Genomic DNA, 17485 nt, shown 5'->3' on the forward strand with positions numbered 1-17485 from the left:
TGAAGTGTACTTGAAAAAAAAAAAAGAAATAATATTAAAAGTCAAATAGTCTGTGGTATATTTACCTGGATAAATAATTCAAAAAACTTGTTAATAGTTGTTTATAATTCTTAGTAAGGGTGGGCCATGCTTCTCTTCTTTCATCAGTGGGAAATGCATAAAGTCCTCAGATTTTCGAAAAATTTCTTCGTGATGCTTTTCCCTTAGAAAGCTGCCATTATTGTGTTGGACAAAATATTGAGGCAATATGTGGATAAGAACTTCACTGAACAGAACTGAAATGTGTGCTGTCATCTTTTGATTAATTCAAGACATATTTATTAAAGCTCCTACTGTATAACAGGAGTTAAATATGGTTTCTTTCTTACTTATGGTTATCTGTTTTCATGCAGAAAATTTATTTGCTTTTTTCCCTATGTATAAAATAATTGTGTGTGTGAATGTGTTTTAATAAACCTCATTAAGTGAAAGAAAATACAAACCACGGAGTGGGAGAAAATATTCACAATACATAAACAGACAAAAAGTGTGCATGCAGAACATACAAGGAACTCGTACAAGAGAAAGACATTCAGCTCAACTAAAAGAAAAGTGGGTAAAAGAGTTAAGCGAGCACACTTCATAATAGAGGATATCTAAATGGCCAATACGCGTGTGGAAAGATGACCATCAATATTAGTCATCAGAGAAGTAACAGTTGAAACCACTATGCACTCACTACAGGGTCTAGAGCTTTTTATAAAATGGCAATACCCAGGGTAGGCAAGGCTACCATAGAGCAACAGCGTCTCTCATACAGCTCTGACGGGAATGTAAGTAGTTCCAATGGTTTTAGAAAACCGTTTGGAAGTATCTTTTAAAGCTGAACATCTGCAGAACAAAACCTATGATCTGATAATTCCAAGAGCATTGCATACACATGTGTACCCAAAGATATGCATCAGAATGTCATTAGCAGTAATGCTTGTAACTCCCTGGAGAGGAATGTTTCTCTAAGGATTCTGCAAAAGATGTCACTCCCTCTTTCTTTTCAATAGGAGTTTGGAAAGAATTATTATCTAACTGCACAAATACAGATTGCTTATATTTTCTGTAATAGGCACATAAAATAATAATGAGTAATAGAGTCTTTCCTATGAGAGAAACATTTAAAAATGAGGTTCCCATAGTCTTTTCTCCCCATGCTCATTTTCTTCTAGCACGGCATTCACTCAATAACATACACACCACTTAGGTCATGTTCAGTTTATATGTCAGTTTCGTTTTTTATTTTATTTTATTTTTTTTTTTTTAATTTTTTTTCAACGTTTATTTTTATTTTTGGGACAGAGAGAGACAGAGCATGAACGGGGGAGGGGCAGAGAGAGAGGGAGACACAGAATCAGAAACAGGCTCCAGGCTCTGAGCCATCAGCCCAGAGCCCGACGCGGGGCTCGAACTCACGGACCGCGAGAACGTGACCTGGCTGAAGTCGGACGCTTAACCGACTGTGCCACCCAGGCGCCCCAGTTTCGTTTTTTAAAAACACACAATTTAGACTTAGCCAAAACCACATCTTTTTCATTTTTCAAAATTGAATGTGTGTAAATAATTATTTTCAGCTATAGCTCATAGTTCTTCAGGAATTGAACTTTGGGCTATTCCTCCTCAAACATGGTCACCTGTCAGGAGCTTTAATAATGCTGACTAAAGCTTTCTTATCGTTGTAGGTGACACCATAACTAAATATGTGTATAATTTATGTATTATAAAGTTTGAATAGCTTAATAGGTGCCCGTCTCAAATTTTTCAATATTATAGCCTGAAAGCATTATTTAGAGGGATGTTCTGAGTTGATGAATACATAGAGGACCAAAGGTGAATATATATATGTTTTTGATATTTATTTGTTTTTTGCAAGAGTGCAAGTGGGGGGAGGGGTAGAGAGAGGGGGACAGGACAGAGGATCTGAAGCGGGCTCTGTGCTGACAGGCTGACAGCAGCAAGCCCAATGTGGGGCTCAAACTCATGAACAGCGAGATCATGACCTGAGTCAAATCATACACTAAACTTGACTGAGGCACCCAGGTACCCCAAAAGATGAATATTAAAAACAATTTCAGGCATGTAGTTGTTAATGCAATTGGGAGCAGAGAGACAGAGCTCACATTTATTTTCTTAGTTTTCTCCATCAAAAGTTGGACACCCAATTACAAAGAGTTAGGTTTTATTTATGTTGCTAAATGACATAAATTCAAGAAAGGCGAGGTTAGATATGTATATATAGCACATATAAATTACATGTATATATTTCCAAACATATACATAAAATTTACATTTGTATATGCTTTATGTATATTACACACACATACACACATATGTTTGAAAAACAGAAATAAGGAAGAGTATTAGAGAAACATACTTTATTTTAAAATTTCATTTTCTTGTTCTTTGGTTTATTTGATGTTTCTCTTGAGGTTTGTTACACAATAAAGGAAAAATAACTGTTTATAAGCATAAATCTTTCTCTTATATTTAGCCATAGTCCTTGGGCAACATCTTGAAACTTAATAAACTTGAATTTTGTCAGAAGAAAAGTGAAGGTAATTTAATGGTCAAGACCCTGTCACAGAAAATCTGCTTCTTGGAGCTCTCTGAAATTTGAGTTGGTGAGCTACTCTCTTGCAAGAGGCAGTCAAGAGACCAAATAGAAGAGACACTCTTAAAGTTAGCGAAGGCAGGAACTATAATATGCAGTTTGAAAGTACTGTTTTTATGTACAAGAAGCTAATGTAGTGGGAACATCGCCAGATTTAGAAGACGGGGTGCACATCCTCTTTCTCCCATTTCTATCTGAATGATGGGGAAGAGCACAGTAATTTCAGAGCCTTGGTTTATCCACTGGAAAAGCAGGGGAGTAGGACAGAAGATTTGGATGGTCCTTTATGGTTCCAAAGCAATTAATGCTATTCATTCCAACACGTTCAAATATCAACAATTTAAGATACATTAACAAGTATTTTCTATATTCTACTGAATGTTCAAATTGTTGCTGCTGTAAAACAACAAAAATTTCACAGAAAAACACTCTGGTCTGCTCACCAAGAGCTCAGTATGGAGAGGCAGGATGTAAGAAATCTAGCAAGAAATAGTAAAAAATTAAAAATAAAGTTCAAATTTATATAGCCATCTTTTCTGCTTTATTTTCACTTGTGTGGGTTCATTACAGCTTACTCATAATTCTTATTAGAGGATTACAGCCCTATCATTTAATTTCTATATGGACGTGGGCAAGTTGAGCTTTCTTAACCTCAGTTGTTAGAGAAGAGCATGAATATATCTACCCTGGCAAGACTTAGTGAAATTTATAAGGTCTGTAAGATATGCAGAGCTTCTAACACTGTACCTGTACTTTGTAAGTGCTCAAAATGGCTAGAATCCTGCTTTATCTAACCTTATTATTTTGAAAAAATTATGGTTAGTTAATTAGAATAGAATAAGAGGTTATTAGAATAGAATTAAGAAGTCAAATATACTAGTACAGGCTCAATGGAGAGATAAGTACAATAATACAAGATCCTTGGTTTTATTGAAACTGTTCTATACTTCTGTGTTCTTCTCCCAGTCTCTCAGAGCTATCTGGAAGTTCATGTCACTGTCACATGGGATAGTATGTTTACAAACTTCTCAGAAGAAGCCTCTAACTCCTAGGCAAATGGGTCAGAGCATTATATGGATGGAAAGTGAGCCAGACAAATTATCATTATTTCAAAACAATGACGATCCTATATTTTGTTTTAAGGAGGACGAGCATCTAATGACAATAACAAACATGCAACTTCAAGATGCAAAACTTTTGTCCTTGAACTTGAACTTCACTGGAGAACTTTATTACTTCAGTTGAAATGTGTTATGATTAATACTTACATGCATTTTTCTTTTCACTTAAGGGATAGAAATTTTGAGATAGTATTAATTTGCTTTGGGGTCAATATCATTGCTTAACTCTTATAGAGGTAGTATATTTCTAATAGAAAATTGAATTTAATATATTCGATTAAGAAAAAATGGGAAAGACTAAGATTTGAGTTTCTAATTAAATTCTTCAGATTACACTCATTTTATCTGTAAACCACAGACTCTAACAGTATTAATGATATAGGCGATTAACCAAGAGGACTGTGATTTACACACTCACAATCTTTAGCAATATCTTTAAAAAATAAAGCCAGATTTTTGGTTCATTATACCCAATATTTGTCTCTGATTGACACTGCTACTAAGGGAATACTTTTGAAAGTATTCTGACTGAGGAAGTCATCCGTGACAGTCTCAGAATGCTAACAAAAGGTCCCCCCAAACCTTCATTTTCCTTTAATGTAGTCTTGCAAGTGCATCATCCACTACTATGTAGAAGGTATTATGGAATCTAATTTTTTTTCAGTTTTGGAATAACAAGTACTATCAGATTTTTCTCCTTTATGTGAGGTACTTCTTTTATCTCTCCTGTTTATCTCCCTCTCAAGATGCTAAGGTGTATCACTATTTCTGGTACTTCGATTGTCCAGTTAAGATGTTTTCTTTTAAGGGTAAAATTACATTCTATTTCTCATTGCTCTTGGTATTCTAAATCTTTTTAGCCAGAAAGCCACACTGCATTGATATATTCAGGGAGCATGCTACAGTGACTTCTACTTCTTTCTTCTCAGTAAAAATCAATAGCTTTGGAGTTCATCATCATAGAATTATTATTTGGATTGTTTTTCAATGTATTTATGTTTACCATCTAAGGAGCTTCACTGTATCTTCTGTAGTTTAGTTTTTCATTTTTCTGAGATGTCAATTTGTGTGCTGGCATCTACAAACTGCCTCACGGCACTACTATCCTTTTCTTCTTTTTATTGATGCAATCCCTGAGATTTAGCTAATCACACTGCTACCTATCTTTGCAGCGAGATGCAGCCATGTGAGTGGAAATAGGTCAAGAGTATACAAATGGAAACAATGAGGATGATCATAATTTTATAAGAGAATTTCTTAATCTCCAATTTTTCCTGTCTCTTCTTACTGGCTGGATCATAGGTGTGACAAGGCTGAGAGACAAGAGAAAAGCTCTCAGGCTCTCTGGATGATTGGAATAGGATTCTGGATAGAATTTGAGCTGCTCATCTCTGGACTGATATGTGAGAGATAAGTAAATCTCATAGTTGGTGAGCCATTAAATTTTGAAATATCTTTGTTAGAGTAGCCTAGCCTTTCAACTGATTAATGCATTATGTAAAACTGAATTTCATTGCAAATTCTTCCAGATGCTTTATGAAGTGCCACGGGTACCCACTTTCTTGGTAATTTTCCATCTTCGGATTCATTCTTAGTTTTTATCTTCCCTCTAAGTTAGTTAAGCACCACTCATCGAAAGACGACTGAGAACCCACCACTGAAATATATTTTTTGGGACCTCTTAAATTTCTTTTCAGAAGAAAAATGGAATTTAAACAATAAACCAAGCCACTCTGGCATTTTAAGAAAATCTACTTACCAAACTTTTTGATGTGGCTGCTGTTCCCAAGGGGTTATTGGATCTGATTAACATGAGAGCAATGAAAATGTAACAAAATACAAAGGAATGAAAACTGACATAATATTTTTGAATGCATGCATTTTGAAAAGACATAGTAATGGATTAGTATGAGTACCAGGGAAGAGACTTGAAATCATTTTATTTTGGCCTTGAAAGAATGTTAATATTTTCATCGTATTTCATAGGAAAGAAGCTATGAAGAGTATGAAAAGTCAACCGCATGTGTGTTTGTAAGAGCGGAGGCACCAGCTTCCACCCCTCTGATGTGTAGTTTTCTTTCTTTCCTCCCATATCCAGACACCAAGGTCTGTCAGTTATGTGCCTTGGTATAATGTCACATCCTATCATTCTCTTGTTTGCACCCTAAGGTGTGGTCATATGGAAGTACTTTATTTCCAAAATTTCGCTATACTTCCTTCTCTCTCCAGATTTTTCAGATGCTATTCCTGCAGACTGTAAAAATTTTTTCTACCATGGTGTAAACTGCCTAACTTTTCCTTATTATTCAGCCTAAATAGCCTTTCCTGGCCATTCTGCTGTGTCTTTTCCTCTTGCTCTGTGTTTCTGAATCCTGAAATGATAATGTCACATGGATGATAAAGACAAAGAACAACATCTTTGCTCATGCACTGTATTGGAATATTGTGGTAATTAATTCTATTTTAAAAAAGAAAACAGTATGTATGTCTTGATTTAAAATGTATCATAGATTAGATGCTATCTTGTATTTGTGAGCAGAATCTGGGGAGAGAAATACTTTGCTTTCTGGAAGATTTTGGTTTCATTTCTTTCACCGTCATAATATAAATGACAACTTATTGAACTTATTTTTTCTTCCACTTTTTCCTTCTGCCTTTCTTTCTAGAGGCCAACATCTGTTTTGTTCAGTACTCGATCCTCAAAATATGCAAAATTAACAAATGGATGAATGAAAGAAAGCGCATATAAGTTATGTGTTGTTAAGATTTTCAGAAAAACCACTTTGATTGTATGAACTCACTTATGATGTAACAGGTGATTATTTTAAAACTTTAACCAAGTTCCATTTTCTACATAGTACATGGTTTCATTCTGGGCACAATGGACTATTTAAAAGTGAATCAGCAAAACTACTCTCTTCAAGATTTGTCTGATTCTGCGGGGAATAAGAAATATATAAATGACCACAATATAAGGCCGAAAGGATCATACACTATAAACAAGACACTGTGGAAAGTCTAAAGAAGGATCTCATGGAATCAGGAAAAGCATCCCTTTCAGATGACATTTGTTTGAGATGGGTCTTAAAACATAATTAACTAATTATGTAATTAGTAGTAGTCATTAACTAATAAAAGAAGGTCACAAGAGACATTCCAGGAGTATTGAATCCTATGAGCAAATGTACTAGACTTTTTCATGTGGAGAAATCATTCTGTGTAGCCTGAGCACAGTGAATGGGAAAATGATGGGAAACATGAGGGGAAAGTCAGGTTGTCCAGTTGTAAAGCTCCTCTAATGTCAGCCTGCAATAGCATATTTTTCATCTGGCAATGGAGAATTGCTCAAGGTGTTTGAATGGGGATATGACATGAGTAAAATTGTGTTTTATAAAGAAAATATAGCAGCTGTATACAAAATGGATCAGAGAAGATGCCTATTACAATAGCTTATGGGAGATTGAAGGAAGGTTGTGGGTTTGGGAAGGAGGTAATTGGTAAATACAAAAATAAAATACACACATTATACTAAGAAGAGGATTAGGCATATTATTTGTGGTCAAAAAAAAAAAAAAAGGAAAAGGCCTAGTGAGTTTTGTGTTTCCAATGTTCATGGCTGGGAACAATGTTTAATTTATGTAAGAACATGATCCTCCAAGATAAGAGTAAATCTAGTACAGATTATGAAGAAATAAATTTTTAAAAGAGAAGCAGCAATGTGTCTTTTTTGGGGATACAAAGGAAGGATGTGCATTTGTATACATAAAAACTTTAGAAGGAATAATAATATTTTAAATTAATATAGAAAATATCTCAGAGGGTTTAATTGTCCAGAGTATATACACAATATTAGTCCTTGACAAAACTGCAAAAATGGTACATAATTGTTTTTGTTTTTCTTTTACTGCTGCAATCCTGTCACTCCCTCTCTCTTTTGTCTCCCCTCAGACAAAATGAATTGTCTGGCTTCATCCTGGACAGGCCTAGAGAAATTGTCTCTGTTCTCTCCCCCATGCTATTGAGGCTCTGGTCTTTCTTTCTTTCTTTCTTTCTTTCTTTCTTTCTTCTTTTTTCAAAAAAAAAGTTTATTTATTTTGAGAGAGAGAGACAGGGTGAGCAAGGGAAGGGCAAAGAGAGAGGGAGAGACAGAGAGAATCCCAAGCAGACTCTGCACTGTCAGTACAGAGCCCAACATGGGCCCAAGGTGGGGCCAGAACTCACGAGGCGTGAGATCATGACCTAAGCTGAAATCAAGAGTTGGACACTTAACCGACTGAGCCACCCAGGCACCCCAAAATTATCTGATCTCTCTATCCCAGTCATTCAGGGTCTCTAAGTTTCAAGGTGACATTAGATAACTACATGAGCCAGCTTGTATTAATATTAATACTAAGAGACTACAGGAGGGCTTTACTTCTTCCTTCCATGGAAGACTTTTATTTAGCCAGAGATATTTTTATGCTGTAATTCTGACTTTGGTTTTAGAACCGATGAAATACAGAGAGAAGGATATTGGTGGCTGTTTTGGAACATCTCAACCCTCATATTTTGACTATGTATCTCTCTGGCTTACCAAATGTTAAACTATTCTGTTGGATTAGGAAACCAAACCTACTGTGTGAACTAAGTCTGTAAACTTGGCATCACATGCATCTGATAAAAATGTTGATTCACATTTTGTAAAGAACATAATACAATGTGTCTCTCAGGCAACCTTCAGGAGGCTTCCTGCCAGCTTTCTTATAAATAAAATAAGTAACAATTTACCCACACTTAACTTCTAAAGTTGTTATTTAATTTGGGTGGAAAAAAATGAGTGTAACTTGTGAATCATAGTGTACTATAAAATCTATAGTTATTGTTTGTGATTAAATACACTTAGAATATAGTTTTACATGAAAACTCTGGCATGATTTTCCTACTATGACTTTCATTATGTTCTATTTCACAGAGTCTCACTCTGTTTACCTGGTGACTACTGAGGATATACTGAATGGTACAAATTCCCAAATCCCATTCTTCAGGCTTGCTATGTAGTGAAGTATTTGCATTATTATAAAACAAAAAGTATAGAAATGAAAAAAAAGGCTAAAAATTCCAGGAGGTATATTTTATACCTGCCGTCTAACTGAAAATTCCCAAATACAGATGCTAATTAGACTTTTAATGAATTATTAAAATAAAAGTAATTACTATTCAGATACGTTGCAATCAATAGTTCAGTTAACTATTGTTGAGAGAATCTCTAAATCCTAAATGGGTAATAATAGTAAAGCTTAAAAGTGTGTCAAAACATTCCGAGTTTCTTCTTATTTTGGTACTAACTCTAAAAATAAGTTAATATGTTTGTAAATTTGTGTGTTGTGTTTGAGAGAGAGGGGGGGATTGGGGAATGAGTCTTTAGTCAAGAAATGAATGCCATGTTATGTGTAATTTATTACACCAGCTCAGATTTTGCATACTTCCATCATTTTATATACTTTTATAGCCAAAGAGATTATTATCTCCTCACATGGTTTCTCTAGGCATTGCACTCAACATTCTAGAATCTGTACAATGTAGGTGTGGTGAGAACCATGGCTAGGGTGAGGAGAGTGAGGTGCTCTCCTGTGTAAAATTTAAGGACACATCAAAAAAAATCTCACTCATCAAGATAAATGTTTCAATGCAATAATTTTAAAATAAAAATTAATGCTAGGATCAATGATGAACAAAATATGAAATTTTAAATAAAGACAGGATCAGTATTACTGATTTTTACTTTTGCCTCAGGTTTTACCCTGGCTTGGTATAGCATTTTTGTGCATATATTTTCTGATCCCTAATGCTATAAATTTCTTTTTTTTAATGTTTTTTAAATGTTTATTTATTTTGGAGAGAGAGGGAGACAGAGTGAGAGTAGGAGAGGGACAGAGAGAGAGGGAGACAAAGAATCTGAAGCAGGCTCCAGGCTCCGAGTTGTCAGCACAGAGCCCAACGCGGGGCTCAAAATCACAAACGGTGAGATCATGACCAGAGCTGAAGTCAGACACTCAACTGACTGAGCCACCCAGATACCCCGCTATAAATTTCTAAATTATGTCTTCTAAATTGGATCCAAAGGTCAGTAATTAGGGCACACATTTATTATCAGAGTTGACCAAATAATTTAATATATTTTTTAATTATCTGCTTCAATTTAAAACAATTCTGTAGAGATTTATATTATCTTCGGTATCTTGGTTTTCAATCAGCTAAACTGCATATTATTCACCACTAGAAGTAACAATAAAACATACTGTCACATTTCATGGAGACCAATTTATTTTTATGATTTAAAAAAATAACATAAATCTTTCTTTTAGAAATATACTTTTAGAAGTATATTTGATTACAAAAGCATCACAATCAAGAGATTATTCAATCGGGCTTCCAGTTATGGAGTTAATAAGTCGTGAGAATAAAAGATACAGCACAGGGAATATAGTCAATGGCATTGTAATAGCGTCGCATGGTGACAGATGGTAGCTACACTTGTGGTGAGCATAGCATAATGTGTAGGGTTGTTGAATCGCTATGTTGTGTAACTAAAATTAATGTGACATTGTGTGTCAACTATGCTCACAAAAAATTCAAAAAATGAGATCATTCAATAATTCTAAAGTATAGATGTAAAACTAATAGAAGAAAATTTGGACCACACAAAAAGATGTGGACCCTATATTCAAAGTTATGTATGCATCTACAATAATTTTTCTTTGGAAAATCAGTTGATTTTACAATAGGACTTTATTCAGTTCATGCTGGGAAAGAACTATGTATATCACTAAATTACCTCTTGTATTATTACAAGAAATATCTTCATCAGAACAGGAGAACCTGCCGTAATTATTACTTAGCAATTTTATTTCTGTAATTCAATTTTTCTCAAGGCTTCAATTATGAGCTTGTTTTTAGCCTTGTGATAATTTGAAGAAGAAATACAGTTTGAGTATAGGCTGTGAAACAAGATATTAAGGAATCCGGATTTGAATTCAGAGAGAGCTGGGTGTGAAAGGAACTTATTGGTTGTACAAATATGAAAGCCTCTTAAATTTTCCAATGTCTACATCAGGTTCTACATCTAAAAATAGAAACCCATGCAGTGAATGCAAATCCTTATAAATCAATTTAGTGATGTTACAGTTATCACATTTCTTTATTTTTCTTTAAATTAATCAAGCCACTGGTCTGTTGAACAATTTCGTTTTATTCATACCTAAGTTCTCTTAACCTGCACCCCACACATCTAGTGTGGAGGAAGTCAGGGCATCTTAAATGGAGTGACATAGTTCGGCAAACTTGTCTAATCTTGGGAACCCAATAGTTGGCACTGAGATGTCCATTGTCTACTGCCAGCCCTCTGTGGTCTGGCCATGCCATGTCCCCATGCCACAGAATCTGGGCATCTTTAGTGATGCTGGGAGTCTTGCTTCCCCAGATTCTACCTGTCTAAGCCATATGAAGTAACCCTCTTCTTTGGGGCATCTTCTACCTCTTGAGGATGTTGTCAGAGTTTGGAACAGAGTCTCTTCTCTCCTTAACACAATCTTCGGTATTTCTGAAATTTCTCCCTGTTCTTGAAGAATCTCCATCTTTTTGGCAGCCTTCAAATTCACTCTCTTTTTAATCTCTCTTCTTGGACTGCCTAGGTTAATCTTGCAAGAAATAAAAGATCTTTACAAAGGCAAGGAAATCTGTTGACTTCAGGAAGTTTCAGCTAGACTCTCTGCCAATATTCTTAAAGAATTGTAAAGTACTTTCCTTTGGAGTGGAAAAAAGGTAGGTAGAATAAACGTTAATTATCCTGCTACACCTGATAGTTTGGGAATATATATTGAATTAGATTGATCCATGCATGTCCTCGATGCTTAACAGGTACCAATAGTACTTTGTGTTTCTCTCTTCAAACGTGCATGAATACACATCCTTCTTTGCGTAAATAGAAATATTTTTTTCTGCATATAAACAGAACTTTTAAGATGAAATTTCACTGAATGAAGATGTAATTTCCTAATTTTCAAAGAGATTACTGGTTCATTATCTGATACAAAATGGACAGTGAAATAATCTAGGCAAAGTTTATTTTTTTTGCTGCAGAATTTAATGAGCCCATCAGACAATTTGGCCTAAGAAGCATCGACCATTGTACTACGTACATACAATATCAATATAATAATTTACTATACTACATATATATCATATATATTTTGAACTGTGTTCTCTATATTTGCTTCCTCCTTGTAGACCACTTATCTCCTTGAGTGATTAATAAGAAAAATACATAATTTACCTTTATAGCCTCAATTTCCTGCAGGATGCCAATTTAGAATCTAAGCCTCCAATAAATATTTTTTGAATGATTAATGGTATTCTGTCAATTCTGTATGATTTCATTTATAAAATGCATATGTCCACATATGAGTTACATAAAATACAGAATTTCTAGATATTGTATCAAACATGTATGCTTATATAATCATGTATTACATACTTTACAACATATTATATTTCATAGTTTATATATTTTATAAAGTAACAATATATATTTCATAAAACTATATGAATTATATAAAATATATGTCATTTTATATTTTTAAGTTATAGTTAGATATTGAATTATAAAATTTCATTTCCCTTGGCTATATATTTTCCAAGAAATATTGAGAGACAAAAAAGTAGGATTTCAATATCATATGATAATAAAAAAATGAACTTTTACTATATAATAGTATTAGGGTTCTCCAGAGAAGCGGAACCAATACATATATGAGAGAGAGAAAGAGAGATTTATTTTAAGAAATTGCTCATGTGATTATAGAAGCCAACTGGCTGGAAACTCGCAGAAAAGTGGCAGCTTATATATGAAGGCAGTTTGCTGGTAGAATTCCCTCTTCCTGGAGGGAGTTTAGTCTACAGAGGGTAGTCTGCTTTATGCAATATCTACTATTTAAATGTTCATCTCACCTAGAAAACACCTTTACAAAAAAATCCAGAATAACATTTGACCAAATATCTGGGCACCTTGGCCCATCCAGGGTGACACATAAACTTAACTGTTGCAATCATTTGCGATCCTTGACTTTAATTTAAATGGTGATGATTTCAGTAATAAGGACGATCATGGTGGAGAAATCATTATATTTTATTCTATTTTATTTTTGAAAGGTTAAATCCTGTTAATAAGTTGAATGCTAATTAATCCAGGATCTTTCAAAAGAAAACAATAGACCAGTATCAAACATTCTTCATGCCCTAAGGAAATTGACAGAATATTGATTTTAAAGAATGTGTACAGCAGGGATGAAAGTGAGAGTGAAGGGAAAAAAATGTGAGAAGTGGAGGAGGATAATCTAAGAGACGATGGTGCTGGTGGTGGTAAGCATGGTGAAAAGCTGAGGACTGACTAGTCTTTGAATCAGAAAGGGTAAATTAAAATTTAAAGTGTAAGCAAAAGAAAATCTACTGTTTGAAAAATACTACCATAGGATTTTCATTGGGACTAAAATTGGCTGCATGCAATATTATTTGATTTTCTTTTTCCACTTGCCCATGAGCAGAGAAAGAAACAAATAAATATTCCATGACACATTGCAAGAAGAAGTTAACAGTTTCTTGCAGAAAGAGGTCACAGGTTAATTCAAAGGGATTTTGTGTTTTGTATGTATATGTTGTGTTCATTTTCTTTTGTGTGTATGTTGTGTGTTTATTGTGTTCATTTTCTTTTGCTGTGCATAAAAGACTATATTTAAGTATATTGATGTCTTGTCTAACAGGTTTAGATAAAGCTTAAGAGTACTAGACTATTCAGTGAATGATTAGTAAATGATACAGGTAATTAACTCAAAAATGGTTTCTCTCTCAAAATTCTATAATGAGAAATGTAGAATTTCTATAGAAATGGAGACCAGAAAATATTTGTTAGCTATACTTACTTTAACCAACTGGGTGGCTCAGTTGGTTAGGAGGCTGACTTTGGCTCAGGTCATGATCTCACAGCTCCAAGGCTCGTGAGTTCAAGCCTGACATCAAACTCTGTGCTGACAGCTCAGAGCCTGGAGCCTGCTTCGGATTCTGTGTCTCCCTCTCTCTCTGCCCCTTCCCTGCTTCCTCTTTGTCTCTCTCTCTCTCAAAAATAAATAAACATTAAAAAAAATAAAGATATACTTACTTTAATCATTTTAAAGCATTGTCCTTTGGTCAAGTATGCTGTATTGTTTAAAATTACAAAATGAAATTTTGAAGGTGAGACTAAGGCATCACCCACATCTTTGGGTAATTTACTTGAATTTTCTTCAGGGTGTGATGATCAATGGTTTTGTTTTGTTTTGTTTTGTTTTGTTGTGTTTATCACAGAGGTAAACAGAAGCATCCTTTGTTCCTCCTGAAGCTGTCAATTGAACAATGTTCGGAATTAATTCAAGAAACTTTCTCTTCAGTGTTACTACTGCTATTAGTAACAATAAATGATATTTACTAATGACAATATAAAACGTAGGAGAACTATTCAGAGATTTCTCATCACTTACTTTACTAATGAAACTGTGAATTCTTCAAAGATAAATACTTTTATATTGTTTATGGTAAAATTTTTGGCACATAGTAATTTCAAAATATATTTTACAATAAACTCTTAACCACATGATATGTGAACAAAGTTAACATTTGTACTTTAGCACCCTAAATAGATTTTTAAAGGAACATTACCAGTTCATATGAATTCAACTTTGCTCAGTTAGTATACAAAGATGTTACTAACAAGATTTATCAAGAGAATGTAGAAATTGCAAGATTATTTTTTGTTCTAGGTGGCTATGCTGATATGCTACATTTAATTTTTTTTCCCACTCCGACTTGTCTGTAGAACAAAATGACAATAGATATGACCTACTTCCTTTTTTTTCTTTACTAATAAGATCAAATAACAAAGTAGAATAAATGGCAAAAGAAACAATAAAATTGCCATAACCTCTGGTTATATTTTTCAAATAAAAAAAGTCTGCAATGTGTCCTTTGGCATGATATAACACTAACCTTTAAAATGTCCTTTTCCTTTGCTTTGACATTCTATATCCCATCAAAAAGTAAATTTGAGTTGATGACATGTAATGGCTAGTAGATGATTGGACAGTGGCAACATTGCCATTGATTGACCTATCTCTAGTTTTACAAGCAGTAGCATTTACTTTTAGATGGCAGACAAGTCAGATAATCACCATGAGCTTTAAAAGTATAATTATGAAGAAATAACTGAAACTGATCTGTTCCCCAAATGTCTTGGCTGGGTTATAGATATTCATACTACTTATCATCTTGTATGAAAATTTACCATATCCATTGGATACTTTTCAAATTTAAGTCAATTTATGAGATTGGGTGGTAAACAAAGGTAACAAAGGAACATTGCATACAAAATATTTAATACAAATTATTTAAAATTGCCATGTGAGTAAAAAGTAAAAGAATTCACCAGCACCAATTGAATACATATGAGGCAAACCATTATATTTTTTGGACTTCTTAAATTTTTAGAAATATGTTGCAATTTATCTACCTCGTAAATTATATCAACTGGTCTTTTTTCTTTTTCTTTTTCCTTTTTTTCCTTTTTGTGAAGACATGTATAACAAGTCATTTTCTATGTCCAGTTATGCTCCTCTTTTCAGCCATTACACTTAGAAATTCTTGAGCGTTATTGAGACATAATTGACATGTAACATCGTGTACATTGTGATAACTTGATGCATATAAATGTTGTGAAATGATTGCTGTTGTAAGACTAATTCACACATTTGTCACCTCATATAGTTACTGTGTGTGTGTGTGTGTGTGTGTGTGTGTGGTGAGAACTCTTAAGATGTACGTTCTTAGCAACTTTCAAGTATGTTAACAATACTATAGTCACTATGCTGTACATTAGACAGCAGAACTTACTCATCTTATAATTGTAAGTTGGCCTTTGGGCCACCTTCACCCATTTCTCCCAACTCCTCCTTCCCTGCAACCAACAATCTACTCTGTGTCTATGATTTAAGTTTTATTTTTGTTTTTGTTTTTTAGATTCCACCTGTCAATGAGATCGTACATACTTGTCTTTCTTTGTTGACTTATTTGACTTAACATAACACCCTCTAGTTTCATTCATGTTGTCATAATTGGTAGGATTTTCTTTTTTCCTGTGGCTGAATGATATTCCTTTGTGTATACATATAACATCTTTTTTATCCACTCATGATGGACACTTAGGTTGTTTCCATCTCTTGCCTATTGTGAATGATTCTGCAATGAACATGGGAGTATAGATATCTCCTTAAGACAGTGATTTCCTTTCTTCCAGATGTATACCTGGAAGTGGAATTGCTGGATGATTTGGGAGTTTCGTTTTAATTTTTTGAGAAACCTTCATACTGTTTTCCATAGTGGCTGCACCAATTTACATTCCCCTCAACAGTGCACATGGGTTCCCTTTATTTTTCTTTTTTTTGGGGGGGTCCCTTTTCTTGACATTTTTACCAACATTGGTTATCTCTTGTCTTCAAGCTCAACATATTTAAAACTTAATTCATACCATCTCTTTTTGGACCAAGGACTAATTTTAGGGATTGGCACTAAAATCCATCCATTTAACAAAGAAAATATTTATTTACTGACACTGACTCCTCTCCCTTTCATATCTCACACTTTCCATTCCAATCCATTTTTAAGTGCTCGAGATTTTTAAAACAGTTTTATTTATACAATTCTATAATTGTATACTATACAATTCATCCATTTAAGGTGCACAATTCAATGTTTTTCAGTGTACTCATAGGGTTATGCAGCCATTATTCCAATGTAATTTTAGAACATTTTTGTCCCTGGCAAGGAAAACCTTTTACTTACTTGCAGACATTCACCATCCCCCACCCCCTACCCCCCACCCCTCCCACAGTCCTAGGCAATCACTAGTCTATTTTCTTTCTATGTATTTTTGCCTATACTGGTCATTTCATATAAATGCAATCATGCAATATGTGGTCTTTTGTGAATTTCTTTTAGCACAGTATTTTCAAAGTTCATCCATGTTGTTACACATATCATTACTTCATCTTTTTGATTGCCTAAAATATTACATTGAATGTACATAGTGCATTTTTTAATCCATTTGTCATCAGTCATTTGAGTTGTTTTTCATTTTGGGGCTGTTAGGAATAAGGCAGCTATGAATATTCATGTACAGGTTTTTGATGAGAGGTATGTTTTTATTTCTCTCGGTTATTATACATAGGGGTGGAAACATTAGATCATACAGTACTCTATGCTTCACATTTTAAAGAGATACTAAACTTGTCTAAAGCAACTGGACCATTTTATACTTCCACTAGAAGTGTATGAGCATTGCTGTCTCCATATCCTTGCTAACACTTGATATTACCTATTTTTTTTTTGTTCTAGCCATCCTAATGGTTGTGAAATAGTATCTCATTGTGGTTCTGATTTGTAGTTCTCTGATGGCTAGTGATGTGGTGTATCTTTTCATGTACTTATCACACATTTGCATATCTATCTATTTGGAAATATATTCAGATCCTTTGCCTTGGGTTACTTAATTATTGAATTGTAAGAGGCTTTTTTTTCCTAATATTCTGGATAAAAGCCCATTATGAGATATTTGATTTACAAGGATTTCTTCCTCTATGAGTTGTCTTTTTACTTTCTTGATGGTGTA

Source organism: Prionailurus viverrinus, chromosome F1 (assembly GCF_022837055.1).
Source record: "Prionailurus viverrinus isolate Anna chromosome F1, UM_Priviv_1.0, whole genome shotgun sequence".
Lineage (NCBI taxonomy): Eukaryota > Metazoa > Chordata > Mammalia > Carnivora > Felidae > Prionailurus > Prionailurus viverrinus.